Genomic DNA, 19,579 nt, shown 5'->3' on the forward strand with positions numbered 1-19,579 from the left:
ACTGTGATCTGGTAGCGGAACTTCGCTGGAATTCATCCAGCCCATTGGACTTCGCTGTCGTTGAACGGTGTGTTTCACAAAGTGCCCGGGCTTCTAAAAACAGGTAAGCAGACACCTATTGTTATGTAACTAAAGTTCTGCACATTGGCTTTATCCAAATTAATTTTGTGAAGCACCTGTTTGATGTAAGTGAACTCTATTACGCTATAAATAACGATTATAGAATACTAATTCAATTTTATAAGATACCATGCAAATGTTTGATAATTCTGACGGTTAAACCCATGGGATAATAGGAGGCTGTGTGCCCCATAGTAGAAGGAGGCTGTGTGCCCCATAGTAGGAGGCTGTGTGCCCCATAGTAGAAGGAGGCTGTGTGCCCCATAGTAGAAGGAGGCTGTGTGCCCCATAGTAGAAGGAGGCTGTGTGCCCCATAGTAGAAGGAGGCTGTGTGCCCCATAGTAGAAGGAGGCTGTGTGCCCCATAGTAGAAGCAGGCTGTGTGCCCCATAGTAGAAGGAGGCTGTGTGCCCCATAGTAGAAGGAGGCTGTGTGCCCCATAGTAGAAGGAGGCTGTGTGCCCCATAGTAGAAGGAGGCTGTGTGCCCCATAGTAGAAGGAGGCTGTGTGCCCCATAGTAGAAGGAGGCTGTGTGCCCCATAGTAGAATGAGGCTGTGTGCCCCATAGTAGAAGGAGGCTGTGTGCCCCATAGTAGAAGGAGGCTGTGTGCCCCATAGTAGGAGGCTGTGTGCCCCATAGTAGAAGGAGGCTGTGTGCCCCATAGTAGAGGAGGCTGTGTGCCCCATAGTAGAGGAGGCTGTGTGCCCAATAGAAGCGGCTGTGTGCCCATAGAGGGGGCTGTGTGCCCAATAGAAGCGGCTGTGTGCCCATAGAGGAGGCTGTGTGCCCAATAGAAGCGGCTGTGTGCCCATAGAAGAGGCTGTGTGCCCAAATAGATTGTGTGTCGAGTGTAAGTGTGTCATTTATGACTGTGTGACATATTTGACTGTGTGATAGGATTATGACTGTGTATTGTGAGTGAGTGCGATAACTGTGTACTATTTTTGCTGTGTGATAACTGTATACTACGTTTAACTGTGTAATAACTGTACCATTTTTGGCTGTGAATACAAACAATATTTTAAAACAGTAAATAATGAGAATTACAATTAGGAAATAAAGTTTAAATTGTGCAAACATTAACAAAAGACACCCATAGGAGGTACTTTAAATAGATAGGCAGTGCGACGCTATGGCACATATCAGTTCAGACTAGATATGACTAGGTACATAGGAGGCACTTAAAATTCTTTAAGAAAGGGGTGACGCTATTGACACGTATCAGCAAAGGCTAGGTACGGCTAAGATCAGAGTGTTGTCGTATGCATGAGAGAGTGAATGATAAACCTGTATACCTTGATAGAAAACTAATTGGGAATTAAAGACGTCTGTGGCTGTCCAAACTGTATAATTTGTGAATAACTTGTGGTTGCTTAAACCGTATAACCCGTTAATAACAATTGGGAACATAAAGGTATAGTGATGAATGGCTAGTGTGACTGAACTGAAACGTTTGAGCTGATATGATTGAACTGTGGCGTTTGATGTTTGACATAGCGTAATACTGGTTTTGAATAGTTGTGTCGAAGCAATTCGGTTTATTATTTGATTTAATGTTTGATGTTTGACATAGCATAATACTGGTTTTAGGTGCTTGGGTTGAGGCTATTTGGTTTATTATTTGATTTAACGTTTGATGTTTGACCCTGCAAAATACTGGTTAAATAATTAGACCGAAATAATTCGGTTTATCGTTGAAATATAAATATGCACCGACTTTAACTAATTAGGTGGGAATAATTTGATTTAAATAAATAGACTAAAGTACAGTGGGGAAAAAAAGTATTTAGTCAGCCACCAATTGTGCAAGTTCTCCCACTTAAAAAGATGAGAGAGGCCTGTAATTCTCATCATAGGTACACGTCAATTATGACAGACAAAATTAGAAAAAAAATCCAGAAAATCACATTGTAGGATTTTTAATGAATTTATATGCAAATTATGGTGGAAAATAAGTATTTGGTCACCTACAAACAAGCAAGATTTCTGGCTCTCACAGACCTGTAACTTCTTCTTTAAGAGGCTCCTCTGTCCTCCACTCGTTACCTGTATTAATGGCACCTGTTTGAACTTGTTATCAGTATAAAAGACACCTGTCCACAACCTCAAACAGTCACACTCCAAACTCCACTATGACCAAGACCAAAGAGCTGTCAAAGGACACCAGAAACAAAATTGTAGACCTGCACCAGGCTGGGAAGACTGAATCTGCAATAGGTAAGCAGCTTGGTTTGAAGAAATCAACTGTGGGAGCAATTATTAGGAAATGGAAGACATACAAGACCACTGATAATCTCCCTCGATCTGGGGCTCCACGCAAGATCTCACCCCGTGGGGTCAAAATGATCACAAGAACGGTGAGCAAAAATCCCAGAACCACACGGGGGAACCTAGTGAATGACCTGCAGAGAGCTGGGACCAAAGTAACAAAGCCTACCATCAGTAAAACACTACGCCGCCAGGGACTCAAATCCTGCAGTGCTAGACGTGTCCCCCTGCTTAAGCCAGTACATGTCCAGGCCCGTCTGAAGTTTGCTAGAGTGCATTTGGATGATCCAGAAGAGGATTGGGAGAATGTCATATGGTCAGATGAAACCAAAATAGAACTTTTTGGTAAAAACTCAACTCGTCGTGTTTGGAGGACAAAGAATGCTGAGTTGCATCCAAAGAACACCATACCTACTGTGAAGCATGGGGGTGGAAACATCATGCTTTGGGGCTGTTTTTCTGCAATGGGACCAGGACGACTGATCCGTGTAAAGGAAATAATGAATGGGGCCATGTATTGTGAGATTTTGAGTGAAAACCTCCTTCCATCAGCAAGGGCATTGAAGATGAAACGTGGCTGGGTCTTTCAGCATGACAATGATCCCAAACACACCGCCCGGGCAACGAAGGAGTGGCTTCGTAAGAAGCATTTCAAGGTCCTGGAGTGGCCTAGCCAGTCTCCAGATCTCAACCCCATAGAAAATCTTTGGAGGGAGTTGAAAGTCTGTGTTGCCCAGCGACAGCCCCAAAACATCACTGCTCTAGAGGAGATCTGCATGGAGGAATGGGCCAAAATACCAGCAACAGTGTGTGAAAACCTTGTGAAGACTTACAGAAAACGTTTGACATGTGTCATTGCCAACGAAGGGTATATAACAAAGTATTGAGAAACTTTTGTTATTGACCAAATACTTATTTTCCACCATAATTTGCAAATAAATTCATTAAAAATCCTACAATGTGATTTTCTGGATTTTTTTCCCTCATTTTGTCTGTCATAGTTGACATGTACCTATGATGAAAATTACAGGCCTCTCTCATCTTTTTAAGTGGGAGAACTTGCACAATTGGTAGCTGACTAAATACTTTTTTTCCCCACTGTACTTTAACTAACGGCAGAATATTGGAAACGCTAAAACGAAAAACAGACAAAGCCTGTTCCCACTGGACACAGAAGGGAGAGTTGCGAGGGGAGGGGCTGGAGACAGCGAGAGTGTGGCTTTTGAAGAGTCAGGAGAGAAAAGGGGGGTGATTTGTGTCGATTGGTAGTTGGCTGGGAACACCACGGGGCGATTGTTTGAGAGGTGCCTGTGGGTTTCTGACGATATATACACGTATGAACTTGCTCACCCGAACGTAGACGTACATCATGGGTGAGAAAGTAGAGAATATTCACATTTGCATTTTTGGTCATTTAGCAGACGCTCTTATCCAGAGCGACTTACAGGAGCAATTAGGGTTAAGTGCCTTGCTCAAGGGCACATCGACAGATTTTTCACCTAGTCGGCTCGGGGATTAGAACCAGCGACCTTTCGGTTACTGGCACAACGCTCTTACCCACTAAGCTACCTGCCGCCCTACATGAAAGGGGAGGTTAACTTGGCCCCAGACAATCGATCTGAGATCGACTTAAGTTTCAGTCATGGGATTTTATTTTTATTTTTGCTTTAACCCCTTAATTCCTTTTACATTCATTTTGGGTCTAAATCCGTCAAAGGGTTTTCCCATCGCCATCATGGGCCAAGTTCTCTGTCGTGTTTGAAAGTAAATTTTTTATTTTAATCATATGGATTTACTGTCACTAACCACGTTTCCATCCACATGCTAATAAAGTCATACCATATTTAAAAAATCACGACAGCTGTGATGCAAACAGGAAACTTCGGTACATTTTTCAAAATGCTGACAGATAATTGGTTCGTGTGTCGGTAAAATTCATTATGCGAGAAATGGCAGTGGAAACACCTTTATGCGCAATCATTTATATAATAACCATCATATTGAAGTAAACTGAGTCACACGATGATATGGTGTGTGGTCCTCCCACTACGGCTCGGGAATCCATGCAGTTTATTAGGCTACAGATTAAATAAATTATGAACTTCACAGAGTGGTGAAAGTGCACAGTGATCTTGATGCTCCTTTCCAATAAATATCGAGGGTCTTATTCTGGTGACGTGATGATCAGTGCTTGACTGTCATTTGACAAATACAAATATTCTTGCTCTTATCCATTATAATAATCTCATCATGTAGACTAGTCTACTTGCACAGTATCTGCGAGCTGTTGGCTAGAGCGCACATGCCAAGACCAGTGTAGGCACATTTGCTATTTAACGCAACAGTGTTTGTGACAAGTGACAACTATCGGTAGAGTTAAATGCGATGGAAATACATTGAACTTTTAGATTTTTATTCAGTACATGAAAACTTAAGCAAAAAAGTACATTTTGTGTGTATACAGTGAGGGAAAAAAGTATTTGATCCCCTGCTGATTTTGTACGTTTGCCTAATGACAAAGAAATTATCAGTCTATAATTTTAATGGTAGGTTTATTTGAACAGTGAGAGACAGAATAACAACAACAAAATCCAGAAAAACAAATTTCAAAAATGTTATAAATTGATTTGCATTTTAATGAGGGAAATAAGTATTTGACCCCCTCTCAATCAGAAAGATTTCTGGCTCCCAGGTGTCTTTTATACAGGTAACGAGCTGAGATTAGGAGCACACTCTTAAAGGGAGTGCTCCTAATCTCAGTTTGTTACCTGTATAAAAGACACCTGTCCACAGAATCAATCAATCAATCAGATTCCAAACTCTCCACCATGGCCAAGACCAAAGAGCTCTCCAAGGATGTCAGGGACAAGATTGTAGACCTACACAAGGCTGGAATGGGCTACAAAACCATCGCCAAGCAGCTTGGTGAGAAGGTGACAACAGTTGGTTCAATTATTCGCAAATGGAAGAAACACAAAATAACTGTCAATCTCCCTCGGCCTGGGGCTCCATGCAAGATCTAACCTCGTGGAGTTGCAATGATCATGAGAACGGTGAGGAATCAGCCCAGAACTACACGAGAGGATCTTGTCAATGATCTCAAGGCAGCTGGGACCATAGTCACCAAGAAAACAATTGGCAACACACTACGCCGTGAAGGTCTGCAAAGAGGAGTGGAACAAAATCCCTCCTGAGATGTGTGCAAACCTGATGGCCAACTACAAGAAACGTCTGACCTCTGTGATTGCCAACAAGGGTTTTGCCACCAAGTACTAAGTCTTGTTTTGCAGAGGGGTCAAATACTTACATTTACATTTACATTTTAGTCATTTAGCAGACGCTCTTATCCAGAGCGACTTACAGGAGCAATTAGGGTTAAGTGCCTTGCTCAAGGGCACATTAACGTCATTTAGCAGACGCTCTTAGCCAGAGCGACTCACAAATTGGTGCGCTCACCCTATAGCCAGTGGGATAACCACTTTACAATTTGGGGGGGGGGGGGGGGGGGGGGTTAGAAGGATTACTTTATCCTATCCCAGGTATTCCTTACAGAGGTGGGGTTTCAAATGTCTCCGGAAGGTGGTGAGTGACTCCGCTGTCCTGGCGTCGTGAGGGAGCTTGTTCCACCATTGGGGTGCCAGAGCAGCGAACAGTTTTGACTGGGCTGAGCGGGAGCTATGCTTCCGCAGAGGAAGGGGAGCCAGCAGGCCAGAGGTGGATGAACGCAATGCCCTCGTTTGGGTGTAGGGACTGATCAGAGCCTGAAGGTACAGAGGTGCCGTTCCCCTCACTGCTCCATAGGCAAGCACCATGGTCTTGTAGCGGATGCGAGCTTCAACTGGAAGCCAGTGGAGTGTGCGGAGGAGGGGGGTGACGTGAGAGAACTTGGGAAGGTTGAACACCAGACGGGCTGCGGCATTCTGGATGAGTTGTAGGGGTTTAATGGCACAGGCAGGGAGGCCAGCCAACAGCGAGTTGCAGTAGTCCAGACGGGAGATGACAAGTGCCTGGATTAGGACCTGTGCCGCTTCCTGTGTAAGGCAGGGTCGTACTCTCCGAATGTTGTAGAGCATGAACCTGCAGGAGCGGGTCACCGCCTTGATGTTGGCGGAGAACGACAGGGTGTTGTCCAGGGTCACGCCTAGGCTCTTCGCACTCTGGGAGGAGGACACAGCGGAGTTGTCAACCGTGATGGCGAGATCATGGAACGGGCAGTCCTTCCCCGGGAGGAAGAGCAGCTCCGTCTTGCCAGGGTTCAGCTTGAGGTGGTGATCCGTCATCCATACTGATATGTCTGCCAGACATGCAGAGATGCGATTCGCCACCTGGTTATCAGAAGGGGGAAAGGAGAAGATTAGTTGTGTATCGTCAGCGTAGCAATGATAGGAAAGGCCATGTGAGGATATGACAGAGCCAAGTGACTTGGTGTATAGGGAGAAAAGGAGAGGGCCTAGAACTGAGCCCTGGGGGACACCAGTGGTGAGAGCACGTGGTGCGGAGACAGCTTCTCGCCACGCCACTTGGTAGGAGCGACCGGTCAGGTAGGACGCAATCCAGGAGTGAGCCGCGCCGGAGATGCCCAGCTCGGAGAGGGTGGAGAGGAGGATCTGATGGTTCACAGTATCAAAGGCAGCAGACAGGTCTAGAAGGACAAGAGCAGAGGAGAGAGAGTTAGCTTTAGCAGTGCGGAGAGTCTCCGTGACACAGAGAAGAGCAGTCTCAGTTGAATGACCAGTCCTGAAACCTGATTGGTTTGGATCAAGAAGGTCATTCTGAGAGAGATAGCAAGAGAGTTGGCAAAAGACGGCACGCTCAATAGTTTTGGAAAGAAAAGAAAGAAGGGATACTGGTCTGTAGTTGTTGACATCAGTGGGGTCGAGTGTTGGTTTTTTGAGAAGGGGAGCAACTCTCGCTCTCTTGAAGACGGAAGGGACATGGCCAGCGGTCAAGGATGAGTTGATCAGCGAGGTGAGGTAGGGGAGAAGGTCACCGGAGATGGTCTGGAGAAGGGAGGAGGGGATGGGGTCAAGCGGGCAGGTTGTTGGGCGGCCTGCAGTCACAAGTCGCAGGATTTTATCTGGAGAGAGAGGGGAGAAAGAAGTCAAAGCATAGGGTAGGGCAGTGTGAGCAGGACCAGCAGTGTCATTAGACTTAACAAACGAGGATCGGATGTCGTCAACCTTCTTTTCAAAGTGGTTGACGAAGTCATCCACAGAGAGAGAGGAGGGGGGGGGGGGGGAGGATTCAGGAGGGAGGAAAATGTGGCAAAGAGCTTCCTAGGGTTAGAGGCAGATGCTTGGAATTTAGAGTGGTAGAAGGTGGCCTTAGCAGCAGAAACAGATGAAGAAAATGTAGAGAGGAGGGAGTGAAAAGATGCCAGGTCGGCAGGGAGTTTAGTTTTCTTCCATTTCCGCTCCGCTGCCCGGAGCTCTGTTCTGTGAGCTCGCAATGAGTCATCAAGCCACGGAGCTGGAGGGGAGGACCGAGCCGGCCGGGAGGATAGGGGACACAGAGAGTCAAAGGATGCAGAAAGGGAGGAGAGGAGGGTTGAGGAGGCAGAATCAGGAGATTGGAGGGAGAAGGATTAAAATGCAAATCAATTCATAACATTTTTGACATGCGTTTTTCTGGATTTTTTGGTTGTTATTCTGTCTCTCACTGTTCAAATAAACCTACCATTAAAATTATAGACTGATCATGTCTTTGTCAGTGGTCAAACGTACAAAATCAGCAGGGGATCAAATACTTTTTTCCCTCACTGTATGTCATCACGCACTGATTTTAATCCGCAACAAGTCTGTTTTTTGGGAAGAAACCACTGGTGGGAAAATGTGCATATTTTCTTTATGTGGCTGGAAGGAAACCTAGCTACTGTCAACATTGACACAGCTAACCATTTAATGAATATTATGTATTTTGATCTGGACTGTAATAATAGGAAAAAAATCATTTAAAGACATGCTCCGGTACTTTGGCGACTAAGAAAGTATTTTTTAAACTACAGTGTTGTGCTGGATGTGTCAATGTGTAGTTCATACATGCATAATCTATGAGCAGAATTACTGTCTAACCTCAATTAGCGACAAAATCCCTATTTCTTGAAGCTGTGCCACGCCATTTTCCCTACATTTCCCCCAATGTGGGCGAGCCCCATAGCAATTTGAGTTCTAACCAATGAGCTTCATCCCCTCGCATTTGAGTGACTGCCCAGCAGAGGCGGCTGGTGGCACCTTCATTGGGGAGGACGGGCTCATAGTAATGGCTTGAACGGAATCAATGGAATGCTATTGAACACAAACACTTTTTCATGTGTATGATATCATTCCATTCACTCCATTCCAGCCATTATTATGAGCCGTCCTTCCCTCAGCAGCCTCCTGTGCTGCCCAGCGTTATCCAATGAGGTTGCAGGGCGGGCCCAACGGCTCAGTGGACACAGCAAAGAGAGAGAGGGCGCGTTTGAGTGGTAAGGCTAAAGCAACCGAACAGACAAAAGTCGAGGAGTGAAGTCAGGGGAGGTGCAACTGTGACAGATGAAAGTCGGACACTAATGTCCACCAGGAATGTCCACCAGAGCTGTTGCCAGAGAATGTTATTGTAATTTCTCTACCATAAGCCGCCTCCAACGTCATTTTAGAGAATTTGGCAGTTCGTCCAACCGGCCTCACAACCGCAGACCACATGTATGGCATCGTGTGGGCAAGCAGTTTGCTGATGTCAACGTTGTGAACAGAGTGCCCAATGGTGGCGGTGGGGTTATGGTATGGGCATGCGTAAGCTACGGACAACGAACACAATTGCATTTTATCGATGCCAATTTGAATGCAGAGATACCATGCCATTCATCCGCCGCCATCACCTCATGTTTCAGCATGATAATGTACAGCCCCATGTCGCAAGGATCTGTACACATTCCTGGAAGTTGATAATCTCCCAGTTCTTCTATGGCCTGCATACTCACCAGACATGTCACCCATTGAGAATGTTTGGAATGCTCTGGATCGACATGTACGACAGCGTGTTCCAGTTCCCGCTAATATCTAGCAACTTCCCACAGCCATTGAAGAGGAGTGGGACAACATTCCACAATCAACAGCCTGATCAATTCTATGCGAAGGACGTGTCGTGTTGCATGAGACAAATGGTGGTCACACCAGATACTGACTGGTTTTCTGATCCACGCCCCTTCCCTTTTTTTAAAGGTATCTGTGAGCAACAGATGCATATCTGTATTCCCAGTCATGTGATTAGGGCCTAATTTATTTATTTCAATTAACTGATTTCCTTATATGAACTGTAACTCAGTAAAATCTTTGAAATTGTTGCATGTTGTGTTTATATTTTTGTTCAGTATATTTTTATATATATTTCCCTTATTATTTTCTCCTAACCCTACCATCCCTCCCCTAATTGTAGTAAACTAATGGACAACAATACTTAGGCTTCTACTTCCAGCATATATATACTACATACAATTTACCGACACCCCATCCAGTTTCTATTTGCCATATTTTTCAACTGTGGTGTGATGTTTCACAAAAGTTCTGAACCTTCCTATTGTCATAGTTTCTACAGATTGTAAATGTAAGATTTTTTTTGCTAAGAGTATTATTATATTATTGATCAATTGATTATGACTTTTCAAATCACCCAGCAGTGCTATTTGCAGAGTTAGCCCCAGGTAAATGTTGCAATTCTTCAGCCATTGCTGAACCTGCGACCAAAAACAAGCTACATATGGGCAGTACCAAAACAACTGATCTAATGATTCTGTCTCTAAGCAGCAAAATCTGCAGAGCTGGGATGGTTGTATCCCCCATATATACAGTATAACATTCTATTGGTTGCAAGAATTTTGTATAATAATTAGCAATTGAAAAACTCAAAGTTTTGAATCCGGCGTCGTTTTGTGTATCAGTTCATAAACCATGTGCCATGGAATACATCGAAAGTCTCTTTAACTTAAAAAATAATAATAATATCGAAATAAACATATCTCCAACCCCCATATCACACACTCACAAACTGAAATCCAACCTTGCAAAATGTTGTAAAAAAGACGTTGAAAAGACGACTATGCCCAACATCCAATCTATGTTCGGTTTTGGTTGAAAGTGAAAGTTGAAAATAATTATTTTTCAGGTTTTTGTTTCAACGACATGAAAACGACTTAATTTCAATGTACTTGCAGCCTATACACATGGACACAGTATCAAAAATTAAACACATTTAGTTATGTAAAACACAAAGTAATGGATATGGAGCGTCTATGGCCTCGGTTACACCTGGAACTTAAAAGTGACTTCTGTCACCTGATCACTCCAAGCTGCATTAGGTCTGGATGCACGAAAGTCACATTGTGCTCGCGTTAGGTTCAGATCTGCCAGGATGGGCATTGTGTTTGAAATTTGACATAGTCTAAACGCAATCAGGCCACCGAAAATGCATACGCAATGTAAAGAGATGGGGTGAATGAGTGGGGAAGAGTACATTCTACACAAATTACTTTCATAATAACAATGAACAAATGTGTGTGCCTGAGAAATACATTTTCATACAGCCAAAAGGGGTGAGAAATTACATTAATATCAGTTGACAATTTGCACTAATGTAAATTAACATAGATGATGGAACATATTCTGTTTTGCTTACGTGATGAACCGCTAAGGGGATATAAATATTTACCATCTAAACCATGTGTGACCTCTCACCTCTCTGTCTGTAGAAATGTTCTTCCTAACCAGTCCCTTAACAGCTCTCAGACTGAGCTCCACCCTCACTGGGTCCTCAGAGGAGAGGAAGGCTGTGGAGGGATGGAAGGATGAATGGATCAATCATTCAACAAGTCAGTAAAATAAAGAGAGCGTTGATAAGCTTAACGGAGAAGTTTTATTTTTTACAACCAAATCTCTAAATTGCAAGGGTCCAGACTCCTTTTTTTGTGATTTCACATGTTTTTAAGAAACTTACCCCAAACAGCAAATCACTTCCTCATCCTCGTTGTTTTGTATGGGGGCCACGAAAAAACATGAACAAAGGCTCCATAAACACCCAAATATGTCCTTTTAGAAACGGCATAGCTCTCAGTATAGTGATGCAGGTCTTTAGATGTTCATGTACACATGAAATTGTGTCATTCTGAACTTTATCCGCAGTTCAGAATGTGACCATTGTCATCCGCAGTTCAGAATGACACAATTTCATGTGCTCATACTGAGGGAGAGAAAAACACAACACTGAACACACACCCTTCTCTGTGTCTGTCACGCCTACTCCCGCTCCGGCACTCGATGTCACAGGTCTACTAACAACCGGTCCTGGCTACCCACATTACGCACACCTGGCAACCATCATTGCGCACACGTGCTCCCCATCTTTACGCACACCTGGACTTCATCATCAACCTGATTACTTTCCCTTTATTTAGCCCTCAGTAGCCTCAGTCTTCAGGCAGTATTGGTTTTGTTTACATTCAGTACGCTACTCCTGTTTTGATTATCTTCATTGTTCTTATTATTAAACTCACCTTCTGCACCTGCTTCCTGACTCCCTGCGTATACATTAGTGTCCTACACAGGACTCACAACAAGGCAGCGATAGCCTACTGTAGGGGTGCACCTCAATAGTCTACAGTGGCTTCCTCTATCTCCTTTCTTTCATTTGCACTGATCTGAACAGCAGATAGGTGAAAGCATTATGGTATTTGTTTTCACCTATCCAGTACTTTCAGATCAGTATGAGCAGAAAACAGAAAATAGTGACAGTGAGCCACTTCAGCCATCTTTCTACTTTTCCCTTCCATATTTAGATTTTGAATGTTTCCCCAGTCTGGACGACCTGGAATGTGTCCATTTCCACAGATTACAAAACATTTATATTGTCACACAATCAAAACAATGATGGTATTAATTATATGTATTCTGCTTGTGTTCTGATCTGTTGTCAATGTTCACACACACACACAGACTGTGATGATGACAATGCTCAAGATAACCACACTTTAGGTGCCTTTTGGCAAACTCCAAGCGGGCTGTCATGTGCCTTTTACTGAGGAGTAGCTTCCGTCTGGTCACTCTACCATAAAGGACTGATTGGTGGAATACTGCAGAGATGGTTGTCCTTCTGGAAGGTTCTCCCATCTCCACAGAGGAACTCTAGAGCTCTGTCAAGGTGACCATCGGGTTCTTGGTCACCACCTTGACCAAGACCCTTCTCCCCCGATTGCTCAGTTTGGCCAGGCGGCCAGCTCTAGGAAGAGTCTTGGTGGTTTCAAACTTCTTCCATTTAAGAATGATGGAGGCCACTGTGTTCTTGGGGACCTTCAATGCTGCAGAAAGGTTTTTGTACCCTTCCCCAGATATGTGCCTCGACACAATCCTGTCTCGGAGCTCTATACGGACAATTCCTTCGACCTCATGGCTTGGTTTTTGCTCTGACATGCACTGTCAACTGTGGGACCTTATATAGACAGTTGTGTGCCTTTCCAAATCATGTCCAATCAATTGAATTTACCACAGGTGGACTCCAATCAAGTTGTAGAAACATCTCAAGGATGATCAATGGAAACAGGATGCACCTGAGCTCAATTTCGAGTCTCATAGCAAAGGGTCTGAATACTGGTATTTCTGTTTTTGTTTTTTTATACGTTTCCAAAAATTTATAGAAACCTGTTTTCGCCTTGTCATTATGGGGTATTGTGTGTAGATTGCTAATGATAAAAAATAAAAAATAATCCATTTTAGAATAAGGTTGTAATATAACAAAATGTGGAAAAAGTCAAGGGGTCTGAATACTTTCCGAAGGCTCTGTATGTGTGTGTACATTGTTCAATCAATAAGTGAGAGAGAGCCTCAAATATCACATTAATTTGTAAATCCACTGTAGCCCGCTATATATGAATCGCAGCAAAGTTGGTTCCTGTTTCAGTCATGTCTTTGGTCACGTTTGTGTGATTCAAACAAAAACACCCTAATGATTGCTTGACGATAGAGCCTTCCCCCAATGCAGGCGATGGCTGCAGGCTGAAGTTGGTGAAGAGCAACTGCAGAAACTTGTGGTTGACCATAGTCAAAACTTCATGACTTGACAAAAGTGATCCGCTCAAACGCGTCCAGAGAAAGAGCAATGATGTGGTGCACATATCTGCACATGTGACATAGTAAGCAATTTTCTGGGACCACTTTTGGCACCATGTGTTTGATGCCATTCCATTCGTGCCATTCTGGTCATTATTGTGAGCTGTCCTCCCCTCAGCAGCCTCCACTTGAATTAACATAGGTTGAAGCTTATCTGAACAGCTCAGTCTTCAGCTGTGCCTTAAACGAGGCCAGAGACTGCAGCACTGACAGTGACTGGAAGTGCGTTCCACAACCGAGGAGCCGCACAACGGAAAGGCCTGTCACCCATAATTTGTAGTCTGTTGTGGGGCTGCTGTAATGTAAGCTGTAATGTAATGTAGAGGCCAGTGGATACTGTCTGGAAAAATTATATTGCGGCTACCAGTGGTCCAGTAAAAGCTGACATTAAGCGAGGATGGGATTTGGTTAGTTTGTTACCTTTCTATTGATGTGTGATGATGTCATCAGCTGGTTAGGTTCAAAGGGCTGGGGGGTCTTGAGTAATTAGATGACAATGATTTGTTGAAAACAGAATGGTCCTTCCACATGGAATATATTTTTTTTTTAAAGGGCACCCCTTTTGATTAGAATGACACTTTACATATAGTTAATGTTTGCCCATAGAAATATCAGAATGTGAATATTGGACCTGAATGACCAATCAATCAGGAGATATACACTACCGGTCAAAAATTTTAGAACACCTACTCATTCAAGGGGTTTTCTTTATTTTTACTATTTTCTACATTGTAGAATAATAGTGAAGACATCAAAACTATGAAATAACACGTATGGAATCATGAAGTAACCAAAAAAGTGTTAAACAAATCAAAATATATTTTAGATTTAAGATTCTTCAAATAGCCACCCTTTGCCTTGATGACAGCTTTGCACACTCTTGGCACACCAGCTGGTTAGATTCAAAGGGCTGTTGCTGTTTTGAGAGCTTGGGGGTCTTCAGTAAATTAGATGACTTGTTGAAAATGGAAAGTAGTTTAAAAAGGCCTTCATGGAAATTGAACAGAGCAGTAGGTCTAGAACTGTGCTGAAATAAGGTAGGCTATCAAAGAATTTGCACTGTTGGCAATAAAAACAAGGACATAACCTTTCTGTCATATCTATAGGAGGACGGTAAGTTTGATTTATTAACACTTATTTAGCTTTTACAGGTAGTCTATTGATTCTAAGTACTCTTGTCTTGACTAGGCACATTCACACAGTGGTGAAACTGTGTGTCCTTCAATTTTCTTCTCAAACTATTTCATGTAAGATTCTACATTTACATTTACATTTTTGTCATTTAGCAGACGCTCTTATCCAGAGCGACTTACAGTTAGTGCATGCATTATATATTTTTTTTCCCCCTGTGGGAATCGAACCCACAACCCTGGCATTGCAAACGCCATGCTCTACCAACTGAGCTACATCCCCTGCCGGCCATTCCCTCCCCTACCCTGGACGACGCTGGGCCAATTGTGCGCCGCCCCATGGGTCTCCCGGTCGCGGCCGGCTACGACAGAGCCTGGATTCGAACCAGGATCTCTAGTGGCACAGCTAGCACTGCGATGCAGTGCCTTAGACCACTGCGCCACTCGGGAGAATATGTGAACATTTTGAATGCTGTCATTGTTAAAGTGATTTACCATTTTAGGAAATTAATGGTTTCAGTGACTTATTTTGTGTTATTTCATATTTTTAAATGGCCTATATAAAATACTTGATATGTATTTTAATGCCACGTAATGCTCTCAAATTTTACTGCATGTAAACACATTTTACTGCATGTGAACACACATGACAAGTCCTTGTCCTGAGGCAAGTGATAAACCAACTAGTCATATACCCACCACTTGTCCGCTTTGAAAAGCCAAGGAAGAAAATTCAATGCATCATGCCATTGTTATCTCATTCTTTTGCAAAGTTAGAAAAATTATTGTTTGCAGGAGGAAAAATCCTGGGCTAGTTGCATGTTTTAATCTTTGACCTTTGGTGCACACAACCACACCTGTGATTAAAAAGTTTAGTCAAAATACAAAAACAAAAAGAATCTCCTGCATTTCACATGTCAAAGCTAGGATATGGTATTGTCATATAGAAATAAAAGTGAAATCTTGTCTTTGGTTTAGTCTATATTTATGTACAGTGCCTTCAGAAAGTATTCACACCGCTTGACCTTTTCCACATTCCACTTCCACATTCCACATTTTGTTGTTTGTTTTAAAATGGATTACATTTTTGTCACTGGCCTACACACAATACCCCATAATGTCAAAGTGGAATAATGTTTTTTGTAATTTTTACAAATTAATTAAAAATGAAAAGCTGAAATGTCTTGAGTCAATAAGTATTCAACCCCTTTGTTATGGCAAGCCTAAATAAGTTCAGGAGTAAAATGTTGCTTTACAAGTCACATAATAAGTTGCATGGACTCACTCTGTGTGCAATAATAGTGTTTAACATTTTTAATGACTACCTCAACTCTGTACCTCACACATGCAATTATCTGTAAAGTCCCTCAGTCAAGCAATGAATTTTAAACACAGATTCAACCACAAAGACCAGAGAGGTTTTCCAATGCCTCACAAAGAAGGGCACCTATTTGTAGATTGGTAAACATAAAAAAAAAAAGCAGACACTGAATATCCCTTTGAGCATGGTGAAGTTATTAATTACACCTAGTCACTATAAAGATACAGGCGTCCTTCCGAACTCAGTTGCCGGAGAGGAAGGAAACCGTTTAGGGATTTAACCATGAGGACCATGGTGACTTTAGAACAGTTACAGTTTAATAGCTGTTATAAGAGAAAACTGAGGATGGATCAACAACATTGTAGTTACTCCACAATACTATCATAATTGACAGAGTGAAAAGAATGAAGCCTGTACAGAATAGAAATATTCAAAAACATGCATCTTGCACTAAAAAGTGCAAGATGGCAGAGGCTTCGAGAAGGACAGGTGAGCCCTCAGCTGTTACCTCAGTGGTCATTATCTGCTCTTCCCTGGTCTCTCTATTTTATTCTCTCTCTCTCTCTCTCTCTCTCTCTCTCTCTCTCTCTCTCTCTCTCTCTCTCTCTCTCTCTCTCTCTCTCTCTCTCTCTCTCTCTCTCTCTCTCTCTCTCTCACACACACACAGTCTTTCTTTTTTTCTTCCTTCAGGACAGTGAAGAGCTGCTGGCCTTCTCTCGTACAAAAGCTCCCTCCATCTCCCTGTCTATAGTACCGTTTGGTGCCCAGAAGCACACTTCCTCGCCCTGGCTGCTGATCCACTTCCATGGAGGAGGCTTCGTGGCCCAGACCTCCAAATCCCATGAGGTTCGTAGGCCAGGGATAGTGGTGTGATGCCTGGAATTACTTTAGCTAATCACTAACCGTAGTCTCACAGTAATTACATTGAGTGGAGCTTGGTGCTCAGCCCGTACTCACCTTCCGGTACTCATTATACCTGTCTACTTTTGAGAATCTGTTAATATTTTCTTATCACACCTCTTCATCTCTCTCTCCATCTGTCCTGCTGCATTCTCACTCTATCTTCCAGAACTATCTGAAGAGCTGGTCCAAGGATCTAAATGTCCCCATCCTGTCTGTGGATTACTCCCTGGCTCCTGAGGCCCCCTTCCCCAGAGCCCTGGAGGAGTGCTTCTACGCCTACTGTTGGGCCCTCAAGGACTGCCATCTTCTGGGTCGGTGTCATTACTACTGTGTTAGAGCTTGCCTTCGAGCCAAAAAATAATGTTTCTTACCTTGTTATTGCAGTTGTTGCCCATTTAATAGGGTGTCGTTTTGGGAATTAAGAGAGTTCCACACCCTTGAAATCAAGTTAAAAACATTATGTATCTTTGATGCTTCTTCTCAATGTACAAGTTACAGTTGGCTCTCTTCTTCAATTGACTATTATTGTTATAATTCTAAAATATCCAAAGTATTAAAACAATTCATCACAAGTATAATCACCTCATCTCATACACTTCTCTAACACATAAAGTAAAGGAACAACTTGTTTACATCTCCAGCTCCATCTGACAGCTTGTAGAAATAGTAACTGGCAGGCTAGCTTGCTGAAGCTAACGGTAGCCAACGTTAGCTTTGATGCTAGCGGACTTTTTGATATTAATTACACATTTACACTTCGATTATCTAAGTGTTTCTTATTATGTGGATTTCGTCTCACTCACCTTTGAAATTATGTTAATAACAGTATTTATCTTCGGTGCTTCTCCTCAATGTACAAGTTACAGATGACTCTCTGTCTCTTCTTCAACAACTGACTAGGCTATTGCGAGAGAATCAACCAGTAAAATAAACACTGTGGCAAAAGCGAGTGACTGGCCCCTTCTGCTGGCTGAATCAAGCATAACACCCTTTCATAGATTAACATCGAGTCCACTATTTCTGATAACATCTCAGACCTGTACCAGACCAGCTGGTGGTACTGATTGCTCTGTCCTTCTGTCCCAGGCTCCACAGCTGAGCGTGTGTGTCTGGCTGGTGACAGTGCTGGAGGGAATCTCTGCATCACCATGTCCATGAGGGCCATTTCCAGCGGCGTCCCTGATGGTATCATGGCTGCCTACCCAGCTACCCTGCTCACCACTGATGCCTCGCCCTCCCGCCTGCTCACCTTCATGGACCCAATGCTGCCCTTAGGGGTGCTCTCCAAGTGCCTTAATGCCTACGCAGGTAAGGAAAGAAGCAAAATGGATGAGAGGGTATTAGTCAAAGCTCTTGTAAAAGAGAGTTAAGGGGCAAAGATTGCGTATTGATGTATATTGATGTGTGCAAAAAAGATGTGCATATAGGTCTTAAATAACTTAATTTCTTATCCTCCATTTTTTATTACCTCGTCTTCCTCTTTTCCACCCTCTCTCCAGGTGTAGACTCTCAGGTGGTACAGCCCACAAAGGGGACCAGCACGTTGTATGCTCTAGGTAGAGACACAGCCTTGCTGATCAATGACCTTACAAAGGGGCTATCCAGTTGGATCCAGTCATTCCTGCCCACAGTGGGCCTAGAGTCACTGTCATTGTCACACCGGAAGTCCCTCGAAAACAAGGCCGACCAGAGATAAACCTCACCCTGTTCCTCCTCATTCAACGCCTCCTCAGGTCCTAGGGACTACCCAGAAGGCTTTGAGCCCCTGCACTCTGAGTGCCTGGCTGTGATCCAGAACTCCTCCTGTCCCATCGTCAATAACCCATTTGTGTCGCCCCTGCTTGCCCCTAACGACCTACTGAGAGGACTACCACCTGTACACTTAGCGGTGAGAGGGGGGAATGAGGTAGGGAATGAATGGATAAAGGGAGAGAGTGTGAGGGATGGGTGTGGTAGAGTCAATGGATTTTGGAGGTTGAGAAGGATGGAAAGATATCGCGAGCAAAGGAATAATCAATATTGCAGTGGGTCTGTATTTTTCTTCACCAGTTGCTTTAATATTCTACAACTCTGCTACTCCCCTGTCTGTCCCCACAGGTCTCTGCACTGGATGCCTTGTTGGATGACTCTGTGATGTTCGCCAAGAAACTGCGGGATGTGGGCCAACCAGTGACCCTGAGGGTGGTGGAAGACCTCCCACATGGCTTCCTCAGCCTATTGGGAATCTCTGAGGAGACACAAGTGGCCTCAGACATCTGCGTAGAGCGAATCAGACAGGTCTTCCAGCAGCAAACCCTGCCTTACTGTACTCGCAAGGCACCTAAGTTTGAAAGGACCAATCATGGGGCATGGAAAAAAATAGTTGTCCTCAGAGAAGTGGAGTGAAAGAACGGAGCAGGGGATTCGCATATAAAATTGATAAAAGGTTGAAGGGGGAAGGGGGAAAAAATAAGAAAATTAAGATGGAATAAAAACGATGGACCACAACAACACAGAGGCAGGCAACCAGATTATTTTACTCAATGGCACTCCCAGTCTGGGAAAAAGGCAGTCCTTTACGGTCCACTGACTGATTGCACAATATGATAATTCATGCAAAGCACACTGGGAAAATGTCTGAAATACACACAATGTAGTGTCTGGTCTAACAGTGCAGAAACATAACAGAGGGTAAGAGTTAAAGTAACTTTTCAGTGAAAATA

General features: G+C 43.5%; 1 pseudogene across 1 annotated transcript in view; it reads left to right on the top strand.

Annotated features, from left to right (window-relative positions):
- LOC311112471 (hormone-sensitive lipase-like) overlaps positions 1-19,339 on the top strand; it is a 19,535-nt pseudogene extending 196 nt beyond the window's left edge. Inside the window, exons 2-7 of the transcript in view lie at positions 16-103; positions 16,642-16,820; positions 17,044-17,188; positions 17,964-18,185; positions 18,377-18,783; positions 18,975-19,339. The product of the transcript in view is annotated as a hormone-sensitive lipase-like (transcript). The remainder of the gene's footprint in view (positions 1-15; positions 104-16,641; positions 16,821-17,043; positions 17,189-17,963; positions 18,186-18,376; positions 18,784-18,974) is intronic.
- Positions 19,340-19,579: the final 240 nt, after the last annotated feature.

This window comes from Coregonus lavaretus (assembly GCF_964263955.1).
Source record: "Coregonus lavaretus genome assembly, chromosome: 38".
NCBI lineage: Eukaryota > Metazoa > Chordata > Actinopteri > Salmoniformes > Salmonidae > Coregonus > Coregonus lavaretus.